Source organism: Manihot esculenta, chromosome 17, assembly GCF_001659605.2.
Source record: "Manihot esculenta cultivar AM560-2 chromosome 17, M.esculenta_v8, whole genome shotgun sequence".
Taxonomy (NCBI): domain Eukaryota; kingdom Viridiplantae; phylum Streptophyta; class Magnoliopsida; order Malpighiales; family Euphorbiaceae; genus Manihot; species Manihot esculenta.
In genome coordinates this window covers 34,250,693-34,271,306 of record NC_035177.2, presented here as the reverse complement: position 1 = coordinate 34,271,306, position 20,614 = coordinate 34,250,693, and positions in this window count along the sequence as shown.

Below are 20,614 nucleotides of genomic sequence, written 5' to 3'. Positions count from 1 at the left end.
CCCTAGGGGTTCTATGAGTTCAGTCATAGTGCATACACAGGTCAAGCTAGGTAAAGGTAAAGTTTTAAATGTTTTATGGAAATGTTTGATCATGTTTGAGATTATACCAACTGTACAGGATGCATAGTAGGCTTGCTACGGGTCCCGGCGGCCTTATGCCGATCTGGATCCTAGCGCTGGTAGCGGTCCGATTTTCAGGCTGTTACAGTAGCCTTGTTGTGTGTAACGACTCGGAAACCGGACCGTTACCGGCGCTAGGATTCAGATCGACTTAAGGTCGCCGGAACCCGTAGCAAGCCTACTATGCATCCTGTACATCTGATATAATCTCATACATGATCAAATATTTCCATAAAACTTTAAAACTTTTCATCTACCAAACTTGACCTGTGCATGCACTATCTCTGTAAATATAAAAACCCCTTACTAGAGCCCTCATCAAATGCTCTAGATGGGTCAACACAACATACATCAAGCTTGGTTCATCATTTCTTATCATTAAACATTTCATAAAGATCATGCATAACAAAGGATTAACCATACACTAGGGCCAAGTGTAACGACCCGAAAATCGGACCGCTATCGGCGCTAGGATCCAGATCGGCTTAAGGCCGCCAGGACCCGTAGCAAGCCTGACATATAACCTGTAAACCTGTATAATCCCATACATGATCAACAACATGCATAAAAATTTAAAACTTTTCCTTTAAACATCCAACTCAACCTGAACATACATGTACATAGTCATGATCATAATCATGATCCCTCTGTGGGATCTCATCAATGCCCCAACGGGCGATACAACATGAGATGAGTTGGCTAACATCTGTATCATCAAATATCTAAGATCATGCATCAACAAGGGATTACAATACTCATAGGGTCAAGCACATCTATAACCTCAATATACCTCATTACATAACATACTGTAATCTCTTACATTACACCATAGTACAATTGTCATGTCCACAATCTAACTATTACATAGACATACTTCAAAACTCTGGCTAACCTCCTGGTCTACCCTGTACCTGCACATCTGGGGTTAGGGGAGAGGGGTGAGCTACAAAGCCCAGTGAGCAGAATAATAGAAAACAATATTTAAAATCTCATGCCATTATGTAATGCAACACATCACAACTAATCACATCTCGGATGGTATTGTCACCAATAGTCCTCTACATAGTCCAACTGTGCCGGGACGTAGAATGGGTACAACCGGTCTTTCTCTTAACATAACATATCATACAGTCCAACTGTGCCAGGGACGTAGAATGGGTACAACCTGGACTTCCTCTTACATCGTGCCAGGGACGTAGAATGGGTACAACCTGGACTTCCATACCATATCATGCCATAACATCATCATATCATATGAGGACTAAAGGATCATCCAATGACCAATCCACATCAACATCATAAATGCAATGCAACATATTCGTGGATACTAATGCAAACAACCTACTATATCTCATGGCATTCATGATGCATGGATCGTGCTCAAAACTCATATTTCATTCATTTTAAAACTTAAGGTTTATTCCACTCACCTCTGGCTAGCTTTGACAAACTCTGTAGCAGCTGGCTCACTGCTGGGGTCCTCGGTTCCTCGGGTCCGAACCTACACAGGTGGACTCCAATGAGGGACCAAACATACATAAACATAACTCTAATATACCCCCCAAAAACCCCCTAAAACATCATGAAACAATCACATAAAAACAAGCAAGAAATGGCTGGACAGGGCACTTTCGGCGGCAGGTTCGGCGGCCGAAAGTCCCTTCAGAGCCGAAAGTCAGGCAGGTTCGGCGGCACCTTCTGCGGCCGAAACTCCCAGACAGAGGCGAAACTCATGCATGTTCGGCGGCACCTTCGGCGGCTGAAAGTCCCAGACAGAGACGAAAGTCTCCTTTCGGGGGCAACTTCGGCAGCCGAAAGGCCTGCCTCCCCAGCCATGTTCGGCGGCCGAAAGCTCCTTCGGCTGCCGAACCTGGTTTCTGCCAAAGGGCAGAAACTTGGCTCCCTTATGCATTTATGCCTCCAAAACTAACCAATCATGCATAAACCTATTCTACAACATTCCCAAGCGTTCACAAGCAAACATACAAGCTCCTAGGGGCATCAAACCAAGAAAAACCCCAACTACAACACACAAGCAACTCACATTGTTCAAAAACATAACATTTGCTTAAAAACTCATACAACCCTATACATGCCATTCTACCCCATAAAACAACTTAAAACTTACTTAAAACATACAATGAGCTTAAGATCGGCTCTTACCTCTTGATGATCGAGAGAGAGGCGACCTAAACTCGGAGATCCAAGCAAATGAGCTCCTGAGTTCCCAAAGCTCCAAAACTTGTCTTAAATGCTCAAAACTTGCAATGAGAGGTGAAAACTCAAGAAAAATGGAGGAGATTTGGAGAAAGAACACAAGATCTGGGGAGAGGGAGGTCGGAAGCTAGCTATGGCCGAAAATGGGAGAAAGCTCGCCCATTTCGGCTAAGTGACCCTTTTATAGGTGGCTGGCCAGGCCACGTTCGGGGGCCGAAAGTGCTTCCGCATGCATGCCATGTTCGGCGGCCGAACTTGACTTTCGGCGGCCGAACCTGAACTTCCCTCACTCATGCTTTCGGGGGCCTAACGTGCCTCCAAAACGCATGCATGTTCGGCGGCCGAACTTGACTTTCGGCGGCCGAACCTGGGTTTTCCTCCAAAGACTTTTCATGCAAAGACTCATTTAATTTTCATACTTAAAACCATGAAATACCTTAAAACATTTTATGAAAACATGTTTCTACCCTACTAGAGGCTTTCGACATCCGAGATTCCACCGGACGGTAGGAATTCCGATACCGAAGTCTAGCCGGGTATTACATTCTCCCCCCCTTAAGAACATTCGTCCCCGAATGTACCTCAACTAGCACACATAGCATGGCATAACACATAACATACATACATAGCACATATACACAAAGAGATCTAACCTTAAAAGAGATGAGGGTATTGCTGGTGTAATACCCGGCTCGTTCAGACATCGGAATTCTTACCGTCCGGTGGAATTCGAGGTTGTCAGAGCCTTCCCTAAGGGTAAAACAAAGGTTTTAAGATGGTTTTAAGTGGTTTAAAGGTTTTATGTTAGAAAGGCTATGAGTTTTGAAGAGAAAAGACTAAGGAGGCAAAATGCAGGTTCGGCCGCCGAAGGTAATGTTCGGCCGCCGAAAGTGCCTTAGGTTTGGCTTCCGAACTCCAAGTTAGGCCGCCGAACGTTGCATGGTTTCGCATGCAGGTTAGGCTGCCGAAGGAGGGGCGGTTGACCACCTATAAAGGGCTCCTTGCTCTGGAAAAAGAGGAGGTTTCTCTCTCTTTTTGGGCTAAGGTGAGTTCATGCTTTCCTTGGGTTGATTTCATGGTTTCTCTTCAAATCTTTCAAGGTTTTCATGAGTTTTCTCCTTGAATTCAAGAGTTGTGAGCTTGGAGCAAGGAGGTGGAGCTTGGAGACTTTTGGAGCTTGGATCTCCATATCTTCAAGTTTGGGATCACACCAGCCTTTGTTCTTCAAGAGGTATGTGTTGATCCTTATGTTTTATGATGTTTTAAGCAAGTTTTATGGAGGGAGAAGGGAGTTATGCATGAGTTTTTGCATGAGTTGTGCATGTGAGGGTTTAGGGACCCTTTGTGCCTTTGTTTGTTGTTTGAGTTGTTTTTGGGGTTTTGGGCTTGTTCTAAGCCCCTATGTGTTAGTAGAAGTGTTTATTGCATGTTGAGTAAGGTTTGGGGGAAGTTGAGTATGAGGTGAGCAAGGTTCTGCCTAACTGGAGAACCCAGCTTCGGCCGCCGAAAGAGGGTTCGGCCGCCGAACGTGTTGAGGAGGTGGTTTCGGCTGCCTAAACCTGCCCCCGAAGGATTGGACTTTCGTCTCTGGAGGGAAGGTTCGGCCGCCGAAGGTGCCGCCGAAGGAAGGAGACTTTCGTCTCTGGAGTGTGGTTTGGCCCCCGAACCATGCCCCCGAAAGGGTTCGGCCGCCGAAAGAGGAGATTCGGCCGCCGAAAGTATGTGAGTTTCGGCTCTGTTCAGGACATTCGGCCGCCGAACCTGCCGCCGAAAGTGTCCTGTCCAGCCTTCTTTTGCATGCTTTATGTGATGGTTTTCAGAGGTTCAGAGGGGTTTATAGGGGATTGTTTAAGAGTGATTCTGAGTATGTTTGACACCTCATTCGAGTCCATTTGCTTCAGGATTGGACCCGAGAGAGCGAGGAGGTCATCAGAGTTAGAGAGTTCAGAGTCAGTTCAGTTTCTGCTAGAAGAGCAGAGGTGAGTAGAACGAAACTTAATCTTGTTTTTTTAACTACAGACACAGACTGTATGAGCATAGTTCATGCATCATGGATGCTATGATTTATAGTAGGGTGATTTGCATTAGAATCACGAAGTTGTTGCATTGCATATTATGTGATCAGAGATTAGGTGGACCCAGGCGACTCCAATAGCCTAAGCTTCGGCTCCTGTCATTGTGTCAGGTCAGTGTTGACAGAGGGTATTTTTGGGGTCATGTCTACCTTAGTGAGGATTGGACCAAGGCGACTTCAATAGCCCGTCGAGGGAGTTTTGGGGTCATGTCTAATCCACGATATATTGAGATGTTTGTGTTGTGATGCATTTTCATAACGTATGAATGAACTGTTTTCAGTGTTTCTACTCACTGGGCTTTAGTAGCTCATCCCTTTCCCCTAACCCCAGTGTTGCAGGTACAGAGTAGCTGGGAAGTGAGAAGCAGCAGCGTGTCGATTGCAGTATTGAGTGTGTAATAGAATAGTGGACATGATGTAAATTAAAGAGATATTTGTTACAGATGTAGAGATAGTCAGTTAATGTGCTGATGGAGTAGTAAGTGCTTTGCCTATAGTATGTTTTATCCCCAGTGTATGCTTAATCCCTTGAGTATATGCATGTATCCTGTTTTTCACGTTTAATCAAACCAGACTGCATAGATGTTGTGGGATGATAACCCCAGTGAAGTATAACTGTGAGGGAAGATAGGGTTTAATTCCCTTGACCCAAAGACCAGTGCAGAGGAAAGACCAGGTTTGATTCCTGTGATCCATAGAAAGGCCAATAGAGAAGACCAGGTTTGATTCCTGTGACTCTATGGTAACCAAGTTAACTTATGATATGCTGACCCTTACAGAGTGGGTTCTATGTTTCAGCGCATAGTGCATGGAGGTTACTTGGTAGAGTATCACTGGTTTATTACAGATAGCCCTGAGGGCTAGTTCAGATTAGTATGTCTGAGCTTTTGGTTCATATGATTGGACCTCCAGAGAGTGTTTTACAGGTTAAGTCTGGTTGTGTTACAGACAAGTTGTAACAGTTAGTAGTCCAGTCGGATCATGTATGGGATTTGAACAGATACACAGAGTTCTAGATAGGCTTACTACGGGTCTAGGCGGCCTTAAGTCGATCTGGATCCTAGTGCCGAGCAGTTTGGGCCGTTACAAAGAGGGTACCGGTTTCCGGGCTGTTACAGATGGTATCAGAGCATAGGGCCTCTAGAGTACGGTGTGCTGAGCTAAGATGCTCAGGGATTAGAGAGATCTCACATCGGAACGAGGTTGTCGTAGAGGGCAAGCACAATAAGATAAGATCATGTCCACTAGGATAGGATGTTGCGTCCTGTCTTGATGATGTGTATGCCATGTTTATAGGCATGTGCATTTTATGATATGTTATGGATGCCTGTTGGGAAGATCCTCTAGCCCTCAGTATGCATGAGATGAGATGTATGATAGAACAGACCAGGTGTGGCTTAGTCGCCACTGGCACAGAGTAAGAGCAGTTCAGGCGAGACTGTAGTGCCCCTGGCATAGTGAGCCATAACGATGATATGGATATGTAGAGGGCTATTGGTGACCAGTTCATCCATGAGATGAGATGCTTTGCATGTGTATGGGGTTCATGTGTTATCACATGGATCATATCATGATGATATGCCCATATGATGTTATGTTTATGTGGTGCCATGGTTGAGGTGGACTCGTGTGTAACTACATGGGCCAGGTGCTGCTATGGTTTCTGTGTGTGTGCTCTTTTTCCGCAGGCAGAATGAGAGGTACTCGTTGATCCATGAGATTGACAGGAGTTTCTCTTGAGAGGAAAGGTATAGATACTTTCCCCTTGTTCTGTCAAGAGTGCAATAGTGTAGCATCAGCCGAGAGGGTACATCAAAGGACCTAGGAGGTCTTTGATGCAGTCAGAGGAGGACTGGACCCTAGAGGATGTCAGTTGATGAGCGAGGTTAGCAGAGAGAGATGTTCAGAGAAGAGATAATAGCTAGAGGTTAGTGTGCCAGAGAGGGTACTGAGAGAGTTGCTAGGAGATGCTATGGTCTCGGGTTTTATAACCCCAGGTATAGTGAGAGTGATCTCTCATCTCTAAGTGCAACCCCTAAGAGAAGAGAAGAGTAAGAGAAAGAGTAAAGGAAGAGTAAGAGAAGAGCAAGAAGAGTAAGAAAAGTAATAGCAGGAAAGGAAGAGAAGAAAAAGAAGAGTGAGTTCAGGAGAGGTTAGAGTCCGGTCTGGGATTAGACCAGTAGTCGAGGCAGAGGAAGAGGGTCAGCCTCTTATCCCTCAGGGGTTTCCATAGAGAAGGTCCGTCAGCTTCGGCTAGGATCTTCACCCAGGCTCAACAGGAGGCAGTCGCATCAAACACAGTGGTGCCAGGTATGCTCACTTTAGAGTGTTTTGATGGGCATGTTTTTGTGAACCCTATTGTTTTTCTACTCCTGTTGCTGTGAGAGCCAGATAGGATGGGTTTGATGACTTCTAGGCGTAGAGTGAGAGTTACCTCTTTGGGTTAGCCGACCCGAGTATGATCCATCAGAGGCGGGGCATGTAGCGAGTGGATGCCTTCCAGCTGACCTTTTGGTTCTAGATTGGACTGTTAGATGTCATTCTAGTGATGGAGTGGCTAGCTACTCGTAGTGCTACCGAGTCAGTAGAGCCAAGGTAGTTAGGCTCCCAGTTTAGGATGGATTAGAGGTAGTCCCTGGGAGGGACAGAGTAGATTGCCTAGAGGTTTGATGTCAGCCCTACAGGCTCAGAGTTTGCTCAGGAGAGGTCGTGAGAGGGTTCTAGCTCCTGTGAGAGAGTTTAGTCGTTGGGTTAGGGAACCAGCCTCTGTGTCTGTTGGAGAGAGTTCTTCGACGATTGCCCAGACGAGCTGTCAGGTTTATCATCTGTCAGGGAGATAGAGTACGGAGTAGGAATGGTGTTTGGATTCAGACCCATTTCTTTCCTTCCCTACAGGATGGCACCTGCAGAGTTGAGAGCGTAGTAGAGAGCCGTTGTGAGACTTGGTAGATAAGGGTTTTATCCGACCTAGTACCTCACTCTGGAATGATCCAGAATAGTTGCGGGAAACGAAGGATGAATCCTTGAGGCTTGTAGCGACTGTAAGCAGTTGGACAAGGTCACTACCAGGGACAGGTATTCCCATTCAGGATTGATGATCTATTGGATCAGCTAGCAGGAGCTGGTCGTGTTTCCTAGATAGATCTGAGATCCGGGTACTACCTGTAGTGAGTTCAAGTTAGTATGAGTTAGTCGTGAGAAGTCAGTAGAGGAGCAGCTAGTTTAGTACAGACGAAGAGAGAAGGGCAAGGCTCAGAGTGTGCAGCGAAAGCTGTTGCTGTGTAAGAGACGTTGTGGTAGTACTGGAGGTGTCTCCTAGAGAGGGGGAGATCTCCGGAGATCTCACCTGCTTAGCTCAGTTGTGTTTACTGTGCTAGGAAGACCGAGAGTTTTCACTCCAGTAATACCGAGTCTCTTTTCTGTATGCATGTTTTAGAGCAAGCACATTCGGGGACGAATGTTTTTGTAAGGGGGGTAGATTGTAATACCCGGCTCGTTCAGACATCGGAACCTGGTCTTCTCTATTGGCCTTTCTATGGATCACAGGAATCAAACCTGGTCTTTCCTCTGCACTGGTCTTTGGGTCAAGGGAATTAAACCCTATCTTCCCTCACAGTTATACTTCACTGGGGTTATCATCCCACAACATCTATGCAGTCTGGTTTGATTAAACGTGAAAAACAGGATACATGCATATACTCAAGGGATTAAGCATACACTGGGGATAAAACATACTATAGGCAAAGCACTTACTACTCCATCAGCACATTAACTGACTATCTCTACATCTGTAACAAATATCTCTTTAATTTACATCATGTCCACTATTCTATTACACACTCAATACTGCAATCGACACGCTGCTGCTTCTCACTTCCCAGCTACTCTGTACCTGCAACACTGGGGTTAGGGGAAAGGGATGAGCTACTAAAGCCCAGTGAGTAGAAACACTGAAAACAGTTCATTCATACGTTATGAAAATGCATCACAACACAAACATCTCAATATATCGTGGATTAGACATGACCCCAAAACTCCCTCGACGGGCTATTGAAGTCGCCTTGGTCCAATCCTCACTAAGGTAGACATGACCCCAAAAATACCCTCTGTCAACACTGACCTGACACAATGACAGGAGCCGAAGCTTAGGCTATTGGAGTCGCCTGGGTCCACCTAATCTCTGATCACATAATATGCAATGCAACAACTTCGTGATTCTAATGCAAATCACCCTACTATAAATCATAGCATCCATGATGCATGAACTATGCTCATACAGTCTGTGTCTGTAGTTAAAAAAACAAGATTAAGTTTCGTTCTACTCACCTCTGCTCTTCTAGCAGAAACTGAACTGACTCTGAACTCTCTAACTCTGATGACCTCCTCGCTCTCTCGGGTCCAATCCTGAAGCAAATGGACTCGAATGAGGTGTCAAACATACTCAGAATCACTCTTAAACAATCCCCTATAAACCCCTCTGAACCTCTGAAAACCATCACATAAAGCATGCAAAAGAAGGCTGGACAGGACACTTTCGGCGGCAGGTTCGGCGGCCGAATGTCCTGAACAGAGCCGAAACTCACATACTTTCGGCGGCCGAATCTCCTCTTTCGGCGGCCGAACCCTTTCGGGGGCATGGTTCGGGGGCCAAACCACACTCCAGAGACGAAAGTCTCCTTCCTTCGGCGGCACCTTCGGCGGCCGAACCTTCCCTCCAGAGACGAAAGTCCAATCCTTCGGGGGCAGGTTTAGGCAGCCGAAAACCAAGTTAACTTATGATATGCTGACCCTTACAGAGTGGGTTCTATGTTTCAGCGCATAGTGCATGGAGGTTACTTGGTAGAGTATCACTGGTTTATTACAGATAGCCCTGAGGGCTAGTTCAGATTAGTATGTCTGAGCTTTTGGTTCATATGATTGGACCTCCAGAGAGTGTTTTACAGGTTAAGTCTGGTTGTGTTACAGACAAGTTGTAACAGTTAGTAGTCCAGTCGGATCATGTATGGGATTTGAACAGATACACAGAGTTCTAGATAGGCTTACTACGGGTCTAGGCGGCCTTAAGTCGATCTGGATCCTAGTGCCGAGCAGTTTGGGCCGTTACAAAGAGGGTACCGGTTTCCGGGCTGTTACAGCTGGAGCATAGACTCCCGTGTCTCCCAAGTGCATTCTTCCAAGTTGTGGTGGTTCCACAGGACTTTCACCATCAGGATTTCCTTGTTTCTTAACTTTCTGATGTGGGTGTCTAGGATCCGTATTGGCTGTTCAACATAAGTGAGATCCTTGTGGACCTCCACATCAGGCTCACTAAGAACCTTGCTCGGATCTGACACAAACTTCCTCAACATTGAAACATGGAAAACCGGATGGATTCTTTCCATTGAAGCAGGTAAATCCAGCTTGTACGACACATTCCCAATCTTTTGCAAGATTTCAAAGGGTCCGATGTATCGTGGGGCTAGTTTACCTTTCTTCCCGAAGCGAACCACTCCCTTCATTGGAGACACCTTGAGCAATACCAGATCCCCCTCCTGAAACTCTAACTGTCTCCTGCGGACGTCTGCATAGCTCTTCTGTCTGCTGGCAGCAGTCTTGATTCTCTCTCTGATTATGGGTACCACCCTGCTGGTGATCTCTACTAGCTCAGGCCCTGCCAAGGCCTTTTCTCCAACTTCTTCCCAGCAAACAGGTGATCTGCACTTCCTTCCGTACAAAGCTTCATATGGAGCCATCCCGATGCTAGCATGATGGCTGTTGTTGTAGGCAAACTCCACCAAAGGTAGATGCTGCCTCCAAGAACCGCCAAAGTCCAGCACACACATTCTAAGCATATCCTCGATAGTCTGGATGGTCCTTTCGGACTGTCCGTCCGTCTGGGGGTGGAAGGCAGTACTGAAATCCAACCTAGTACCCATGGCATTCTGCAGACTCCGCCAAAACCTGGAGGTGAACTGGGGCCCTCTATCTGACACTATCGAAACAGGAACCCCATGCAGCCTGACAATCTCGTCCACATATACCTGCGCCAACTTGTCCACAGAGTAGCCACTCCTGACAGGAATGAAGTGAGCAGATTTGGTGAGTCTGTCCACAATCACCCATATGGAGTCCACTCTATTGGACGCCGCCGGTAACCCCACTACGAAGTCCATAGCTATATTCTCCCATTTCCACTCTGGAATAGGTAGCGGGTTAAGCATTCTAGCCGGCTTCTGATGTTCCAGCTTCACCCTCTGACATACTTCGCAGGCGGACACAAACTGTGCCACTTCTTTCTTCATCGCTGGCCACCAATAAACTTTCTTCAAATCTTGATACATCTTGGTGGCTCCGGGGTGAATGCTGTATCTCGCATTATGAGCCTCCCTCATAATGTCTCCTTTTAGCCCTATGTCATCTGGTACACATAGTCGACTCCCATAGCGGAGGATCCCCTTGTTGTCAAATCTGAACTTGCTGTCTTTGCCTGACTGAACAGTCCTGGCAATCTTCACTAACTCTGGGTCCTCATGCTGTTTCTGAGCCACCTGCTCCAGAAACACGGGTGTCACTTTCATCTGAGCAACCAAGGCACCTGTACCAGACAACTCCAACTGTAGACCTTCATCAATGAGCTTGCAAAACTCCTTCACCACTGGTCTCCTCTCTGCCGCGATGTGGGATAGACTGCCTAGTGACTTCCGGCTTAGGGCGTCTGCCACAACATTCGCCTTACCCGGATGGTACTGAATCTTGCAATCATAGTCACTCAGCAGCTCCACCCATCTCCTCTGTCTCAAATTCAGATCCCTCTGACTCAAGATGTACTGCAGGCTTTTATGATCTGTGAAGATCTCACATTTCACCCCATAGAGGTAATGCCTCCACATCTTGAGTGCAAAGATTATTGCTGCCATCTCAAGATCATGTGTGGGGTAATTCAACTCATGCTTCTTCAGCTGTCTAGAAGCATAAGCAATCACCCTCTCATTCTGCATCAGTACACAACCCAGTCCCACACGGGACGCATCACAAAAGACCGTAAAGTCCTCATCACTAGATGGCAGAGCTAAAACTGGTGCTGAAGTCAACCTCTTCTTAAGCTCTTCGAAACTCTCTTCGCACTGGTCGGTCCACAGAAACTTCTGATTCTTCCTGGTTAGTCTGGTCAGAGGGGCTGCTATTTTCGAGAAGTCCTGAACGAACCTCCTGTAGTAACCTGCCAAACCCAAGAAACTTCTAATCTTCATCACTGAAGTGGGTCTAGGCCAGTTAGCCACAGTTTCTGTCTTCTTGGGGTCTACCTCTATCCCATTCTCTGACACTACATGCCCCAAGAACGAAATGCTCCTCAGCCAGAACTCACATTTAGAGAACTTGGCATACAAGCCATGTTCCCTCAAGGTCTGCAAGACCAACCGCAGATGATGGGCATGCTCCTCTGCATTCCTAGAATACACTAAGATATCATCTATGAAGACAATAACGAAGTGATCCAGATACTGGCTAAACACTCTGTTCATGAGATCCATGAATGCTGCAGGGGCGTTGGTTAACCCGAACGGCATTACAAGGAACTCAAAATGCCCATATCTAGTCCTGAAAGCTGTCTTCGGCACATCCTCATCCCTTATCCTTAGCTGATGGTACCCCGATCTCAGATCTATTTTGGAGAAACAACCTGCTCCAGCTAGCTGGTCGAATAGATCGTCGATCCTCGGCAATGGGTACTTATTCTTGGTAGTGATTTTGTTCAACTGCCTGTAGTCGATACAAAGTCTAAGGGATCCATCCTTCTTCCTCACAAACAAGACCGGAGCACCCCAAGGTGAGGTACTCTGTCGGATGAAACCCTTTTCTACCAGCTCTTGCAACTGCTCTTTCAACTCCTTTAACTCGGCTGGGGACATCCTGTAGGGAGGGATAGAGATCGGTCTAGTTCCAGGCACCAACTCTATCTCGAACTCTATCTCCCTAGCAGGTGGTAAACCTGGAAGCTCATCCGGAAAAATATCCTGAAACTCTCTGACAACTGGCACCGAGGCCGGCTCCCTGACCTGACTGTCTAGCTCTCTCACATGAGCTAAGTACCCCTGACATCCCTTCCTAAGCAACCTACGAGCCTGAAGAGCTGATATCAGACCTCTAGGTGTGCCCCTCTTGTCTCCTCTGAAGACGACCTCTGACCCGTCCTGATCTCTGAACCTGACTACCTTGTCCCTGCAGTCCAAGGTAGCACCATGGGTAGATAGCCAATCCATCCCTAGAATGACGTCAAAGTCTGTCAAATCTAGAACCACAAGGTCGGCGGAGAGGCATCTTCCCTCAATAAAAATTGGGCTGTACTGGCAGACTGACACTGCCACCGACGGGTCACACTTGGGTCCACTGACCCATAGGGGACACTCTAACCCAGAGACTATCAGACCCAACCTCTCAACGGCTCTCGGAGCAATAAATGAATGAGATGCATCCGGGTCCATTAATGCATACACATCAGAACACCCAATGACGAGATTACCTGACACCACGGTGTTGGATGTGTTAGCCTCCTGCTGTGTCATGGTGAAGATCCTGGCTGGAGCTGATGGACCTTCACCTCGAGAACCAGAAGAAGAGGCTGCCCCTCTCCCTCTACCTCTGCCACTGCCCTGAGTTGTGGCTGGAACTGCTGGCTGTGCCACACTACCAGAAGCTGTCTGCTGGGGCTGGCCCATAAAAGGCGCTCTAGGACACTCCCGAGTTATGTGTCCCTCCTGTCCACATCTGAAACATGTATTAGTCCCAGCTCGACACACTCCTCTGTGCGGTCTTCCACATCTCTGGCATTCTGTACCATCTGAGCCTGAGCTCGAGCCACCGCCAAATCCCAGACCGGATTTCAACTTGTTCCAAAACTTATTCTTCTTCAGCTTCCTGGTGGTGTTATCCCACCTCTTCTTACCTGAGCTCTGAGAAGAGAACCCTGGCCCTCCTCTGCCTGGGGTCTTAACCCCTGAAGACTGGGTCACTGACTGCTTCACTGACCCCTCAACTATAGCACTTGCTTCCATTCTTCGAGCCATATCCACCACAGTGTGGAAACTTTCTCTCTCAGCTGACTGAATCAACGAGGAGTACCTGGAATGCAGCTTCATAACATACCTCTTGGCTTTCTTCGTATCTGTATCTAGAGCTTGCCCTGAAAAAGGCAATAGCTCCAAGAATTTATCCGTGAACTCCTTTACACCCATGTGCTCTGACTGCCTCAGTTGCTCAAACTCAATCATCTTCAGTTCTCTGGAACTGTCTGGAAAAGCCCATCCAGCGAACTCATTCGCAAACTCTTCCCATGTCATACCGTCTAGTCTCGGGTCCACATAACACTTGAACCATTCCCGTGCCTTCTTGCACTTTAAAGTGAACCCTGCCATCTGAATGGCCCTGCTGTCACTTGCCCCTAGCTCATCAGTTATTGTCTTCACCACTCTCAGATACTCAAAGGGGTCATCCCCTGACTTGTATTTGGGAGCATCCAGCTTGAGGTAATCTGTCATCTTTACCTTGCTCCCATCGGCTGAGCTAGGTCTAGGAGGTTGAGTAACTGGGGTGGCTGGTTCTGTAGGTGGTGGAGGTGGAGGTGCAGCATTCCCCGATATGGGGTTTGCCGGGTTTGGATAGAAGGGTGAGGGTGGATAAGCTGGGTACTGTGTGTAAGGTGGATAGAAAGGTGGATAAGGCATGTAGGTAGGGTAGGGGTTAAAACTGGAGTAATCCGATGTACCTCCCATCGGATATCCTGAACCCTGTGGAAAGGGTGGATAATGGGGTGGAAAACCATACCCTGAGGCCTGAACGCCTCCCTGAGACTCCCCTGTCCCTTCTTCCTCCATGCTCACATCCAGGTTCCCATCCCTCCTCTGATCCTCTTCCATAACCTCCCTCACATCTGAAGAACTTCCTCCTCTATCTGTCCCCCTTCTGCTAGCATCAAAAGACCTTCTAGGGTCCCTTGACACTCTTTCTCTGTTGGCTCTACAAGACATTGCCCTAGGCAACGTAGGAGGACGGGCGCTCGTGCCCTCATCCTCAGGTGGCACTCCAGTCAATCGTGCAGATCGACAAGTTCCTCTCATCCTGTTTTCTGAAAAACAGTACACATCATACAAACATTAGCATCATATGGTTCATGTGGGCACACATGAACCCTCATCACATACATCACATTCATATCATAGCATCAATGCACATGTATATAATCATGGCATTTCACATCATCATACAAGACAGGACTCCACATCCTATCCTAGTGGACATGATCTTTCCTATTGTGCTTGACCTTCTATAACATCTATGAGCCCGACACTCTAGGTCCGACCATATGAACCTAGGGCTCTGATACCATTCTGTAACGATCCGAAAATCGGACCGCTATTGGCGCTAGGATCCAGATCGGCTTAAGGCCGCCGGGACCCGTAGCAAGCCTGACATATAACCTGTAAACCTGTATAATCCCATACATGATCAACAACATGCATAAAAATTTAAAACTTTTCCTTTAAACATCCAACTCAACCTGAACATACATGTACATAGTCATGATCATAATCATGATCCCTCTGTGGGATCTCATCAATGCCCCAACGGGCGATACAACATGAGATGAGTTGGCTAACATCTGTATCATCAAATATCTAAGATCATGCATCAACAAGGGATTACAATACTCATAGGGTCAAGCACATCTATAACCTCAATATACCTCATTACATAACATACTGTAATCTCTTACATTACACCATAGTACAATTGTCATGTCCACATTCTAACTATTACATAGACATACTTCAAAACTCTGGCTAACCTCCTGGTCTACCCTGTACCTGCACATCTGGGGTTAGGGGAGAGGGGTGAGCTACAAAGCCCAGTGAGCAGAATAATAGAAAACAATATTTAAAATCTCATGCCATTATGTAATGCAACACATCACAACTAATCACATCTCGGATGGTATTGTCACCAATAGTCCTCTACATAGTCCAACTGTGCCGGGACGTAGAATGGGTACAACCGGTCTTTCTCTTAACATAACATATCATACAGTCCAACTGTGCCAGGGACGTAGAATGGGTACAACCTGGACTTCCTCTTACATCGTGCCAGGGACGTAGAATGGGTACAACCTGGACTTCCATACCATATCATGCCATAACATCATCATATCATATGAGGACTAAAGGATCATCCAATGACCAATCCACATCAACATCATAAATGCAATGCAACATATTCATGGATACTAATGCAAACAACCTACTATATCTCATGGCATTCATGATGCATGGATCGTGCTCAAAACTCATATTTCATTCATTTTAAAACTTAAGGTTTATTCCACTCACCTCTGGCTAGCTCTGACAAACTTTGTAGCAGCTGGCTCACTGCTGGGGTCCTCGGTTCCTCGGGTCCGAACCTACACAGGTGGACTCCAATGAGGGACCAAACATACATAAACATAACTCTAATATACCCCCCAAAAACCCCCTAAAACATCATGAAACAATCACATAAAAACAAGCAAGAAATGGCTGGACAGGGCACTTTCGGCGGCAGGTTCGGCGGCCGAAAGTCCCTCCAGAGCCGAAAGTCAGGCAGGTTCGGCGGCACCTTCGGCGGCCGAAACTCCCAGACAGAGGCGAAACTCATGCATGTTCGGCGGCACCTTCGGCGGCCGAAAGTCCCAGACAGAGACGAAAGTCTCCTTTCGGGGGCAACTTCGGCAGCCGAAAGGCCTGCCTCCCCAGCCATGTTCGGCGGCCGAAAGCTCCTTCGGCTGCCGAACCTGGTTTCTGCCAAAGGGCAGAAACTTGGCTCCCTTATGCATTTATGCCTCCAAAACTAACCAATCATGCATAAACCTATTCTACAACATTCCCAAGCATTCACAAGCAAACATACAAGCTCCTAGGGGCATCAAACCAACAAAAACCCCAACTACAACACACAAGCAACTCACATTGTTCAAAAACATAACATTTGCTTAAAAACTCATACAACCCTATACATGCCATTCTACCCCATAAAACAACTTAAAACTTACTTAAAACATACAATGAGCTTAAGATCGGCTCTTACCTCTTGATGATCGAGAGAGAGGCGACCTAAACTCGGAGATCCAAGCAAATGAGCTCCTGAGTTTCCAAAGCTCCAAAACTTGTCTTAAATGCTCAAAACTTGCAATGAGAGGTGAAAACTCAAGAAAAATGGAGGAGATTTGGAGAAAGAACACAAGATCTAGGGAGAGGGAGGTCGGAAGCTAGCTATGGCCGAAAATGGGAGAAAGCTCGCCCATTTCGGCTAAGTGACCCTTTTATAGGTGGCTGGCCAGGCCACGTTCGGGGGCCGAAAGTGCTTCCGCATGCATGCCATGTTCGGCGGCCGAACTTGACTTTCGGCGGCCGAACCTGAACTTCCCTCACTCATGCTTTCGGGGGCCTAACGTGCCTCCAAAACGCATGCATGTTCGGCGGCCGAACTTGACTTTCGGCGGCCGAACCTGGGTTTTCCTCCAAAGACTTTTCATGCAAAAACTCATTTAATTTTCATACTTAAAACCATGAAATACCTTAAAACATTTTATGAAAACATGTTTCTACCCTACTAGAGGCTTCCGACATCCGAAATTCCACCGGACGGTAGGAATTCCGATACCGGAGTCTAGCCGGGTATTACACCAAGCACTACTCTATCCATTACATTCCATTACATATCATTGCATTACATTTTATTACATTACATTTCATTACATTACATTACTATACATTACTTTACTTTACATCATGTCCACTACACCTCTATTACATAGCCATAACCATAGCCATGAACTCATACCCTTGCTGACTTTGACTTAACTCTGGCCCTGCAAACCTGGGGGTTAGGGAGAGGGGTGAGCTATAAAACCCAGTGAGCAGAACAATAAAAACATTTAAAACATATGCCATCATGAATGCGTCACAACACAAACAAATCACATCAAGGATGGACTGACCCAAAAATCCCTCTGCTCTGTGCCTGGCCCTCAGTGGAGCTCCTCAGGACTTTTGTTACATACATAAACTCTGTGCCCGGCCCTCAGGGGGCTCCTCAGGACTTCTGTTACATACATAAACTTTGTGCTCGGCCCTCAGGGGGCTCCTCAGGACTTCTGTTACATAGAAATAATATCCAGAGGGCTAATGGATCGTCATGTTGTCCATCCACATCCACAATAAATAATACAATGCGTCATCTTCGTGAACACTAATGCAATACAACCTAGTACATATCATGGTATTCATGATGCATGGAACATGCTAAACTTCATTTAATTTAAAACATAGTTCAGTTCCACTCACCTCTGGCTAGCTCTGGACTAACTCTGGAGCAGCTAACACTGCTAAACACCTCGGTTCCTCGGGTTCGATCCTACACAGGTGGACTCAGATGAGGTACCAAACATACTCTAACAAAGCTCTGAATATCTCCCCAAAAACCCCCTAAAACACCATAAAGCAAGCATGCAAAACAGGCAAAGGAAGGCTGGACAGGGCACCTTTGGCGGCCAAACCCCCTTCCAGATCCGAAAGTCATGCATGTTCGGCGGCAGGTTCGGCGGCTGAAACTCCACTCCAGAACCGAAATTCCAAACTTTCGGGGGCGAGCTTAGGCGGCCAAACCACCTCCACAGGCAGGTTCGGAAGCCGAAACTACTTTCGGCGGCCGAACCTGAGTTCATCCAGAACTCAGCCTCTTATGCATACAAGCCTCCCAAACCTTCCAAACACCCAAAACATGCATCCAACCTCATAAAAACATGCATAAACCCTTATCCATGCACATAGGAGCTTAGAACAAGCTTAAACTCCAACAAACAACATCATGGCAACACATAAAGCATAAAGGGTACATAAACCCTAACATGCACATCCATGCAACTCATGCATCAAAACCCCCATAACCCTTCATAAAACTCACTTAAAACATCATAAAAGATAAGGATCTATACTTACCTCTTGAAGATCGAGAAGGGAGGCGATCCAAACTTAGAGATATGGAGAATCCAAGCTCCAAAAGTCTCCAAGCTCCAAAACCTTGCTCAAAGCTTAAAACTCTTCAAAACAAGGATAAAACTCATGAAAACTTGAGGGATTTGAAGAAAAAGCATGAAAACAACCAAAGGAGAGCATGAACTCACCTTAGCCCAAGAATGGAGAGAAAACTCCCTCACTTTCCGGACAAGGGGCCCTTTTATAGGTGGCCGGTCAACCATTTTTGGCGGCCAAAGCCTGCTTCCACACCTCCACCACGTTCGGCAGCCGAACATGGGGTTCGGTGGCAGCGAAAGAAAGCCACCTTCGGCGGCCGAACTGGACTTTCGGAGGCCGAACCTGGCGATTCCCTCCTTGGTCTTTTCTTTCAAAACTCAAATCCTTTCTTCTCAAAACCATAAAACATGTAAAAACATTTTAGAAAACCTTTACTTTACCCTTTTAGAAGGCTCCAACATCCAAGATTCTACCGGACGGTAGGAATTCTGATGCCTGAATCTAGCCGGGTATTACATTGTGGGTCAAGCCTAACAAGTCCATCAAATTCAGCAGCCAAAGCCATGTGGGATATGTGCAAACATAAACCACCCAACTAATCTATGTCCTTCCCTTCAAGAAGAGGACCAGCAAGTCAATGCAGTTGGAGGTTTTAATGGGCAAAGAAGGTATGATCCCTATTCTAACACCTATAACCCAGCTTGGAGGGACCATCCAAACTTCAGTTGTAACGATCCCAAAATGGACCGTCACCGGCGCTAGGATTCAGGTCGGCTTAAGGCTGCCAGAACCCGTAGCAAGCCTGCTATACTCTCTGTGTACCTGTAAACCTCATACATGATCATACATTTTATGTGAAAATAAAACTCTTTTCTGAACCAAGGCTCAACCTGTGCATGCACTATCTCTGTACTCTGTACTCATGTACTCTGTACTCTGTATCCCTGACTAGAGCTTGCTCTAGATGGGTTAACTCATACCTGTTAAGCCTGGTTTTCACATACAGGAAAACATATATACATATACAGATCATGTACAAAACATACATCACTAGGTCTAGGTCAAGCAACAACTAGTACATCTCTTTAATATTACATGTCCACTCTACGCTATTACAGATCTCTTCACTTTTCCTGCACTCTGCTGGACTGTCCCTGTACACTGTACACTGAACCTGCAAAACTGGGGTTAAGGGAGTGGGATGAGCTCTATAGCCCAGTGAGTAGAACAGTAAAACATCTCAGTAAAATATGATCTCATGGAATGCACCATATCACAGACAAGCCACATCAAGAGTAAACCTGTCACCACATAGTCCCAGTAACTCTGTGCCAGGGCGTAGAATCGAGCACCTGGTCTTCCTGTCATATATATGTATATGTGTATATAACACCTCTGTACTTACCATTGCCAGGGCGTAGTCAAAGGCTCCTGGACTTTACTATATACCTGCCAGGGCGTAGTCAAAGGCTCCTGGACTTCGCTATACCTGCCAGGGCGTAGTCAAAGGCTCCTGGACTTCCTGTCTGAGACTATTGGATCATTCAGCATTCACTCACATCACCAAATAACGATGCAATGCAACATATTCGTGAATACTAATGCAATCAACCTATGGCATAAACATGATGCATGAGATATGCTCAAAAGCAGTTTGTAGTTCAATTAAAAGTCATAAGTTTAGTTCCACTCACCTCTGGCTCTGGACTGACTTACTCTGCAGGTTCTGACCTCTGGAGCAGTACTCACTGCTGCTCTCTCTGGTTCCTCTGGTCTGTACCTATACAGATGGACTCAAATGAGGGACCAAACTAGCTTATGACTAACTCTATTTTAACTCCCCAAGAATCCCCTAAACCTCTCTCTAATAGTCATGCAAAGCAAGCAAAGGAAAGCTGGACAGAACACTTTCGGCGGCAGGTTCGGCGGCCGAATGTCCTCTCCAGAGACGAAACTCAAGCACCTTCGGCGGCACCTTCGGCGGCCGAATCCCCCAAACAGAGCCGAACATGCACAACTCGCAGGGGCAAGCTGTGGCAGCCTAAGCTACCATGCAAGAGGTTCGGCGGCCGAATGAACCTTCGGCTGCCGAACCTGAGTTCATCCAGAACTCAGCTTCAACGGCAAACCATCTCCTTCTTCCCTTCAACTTCTCCAAACA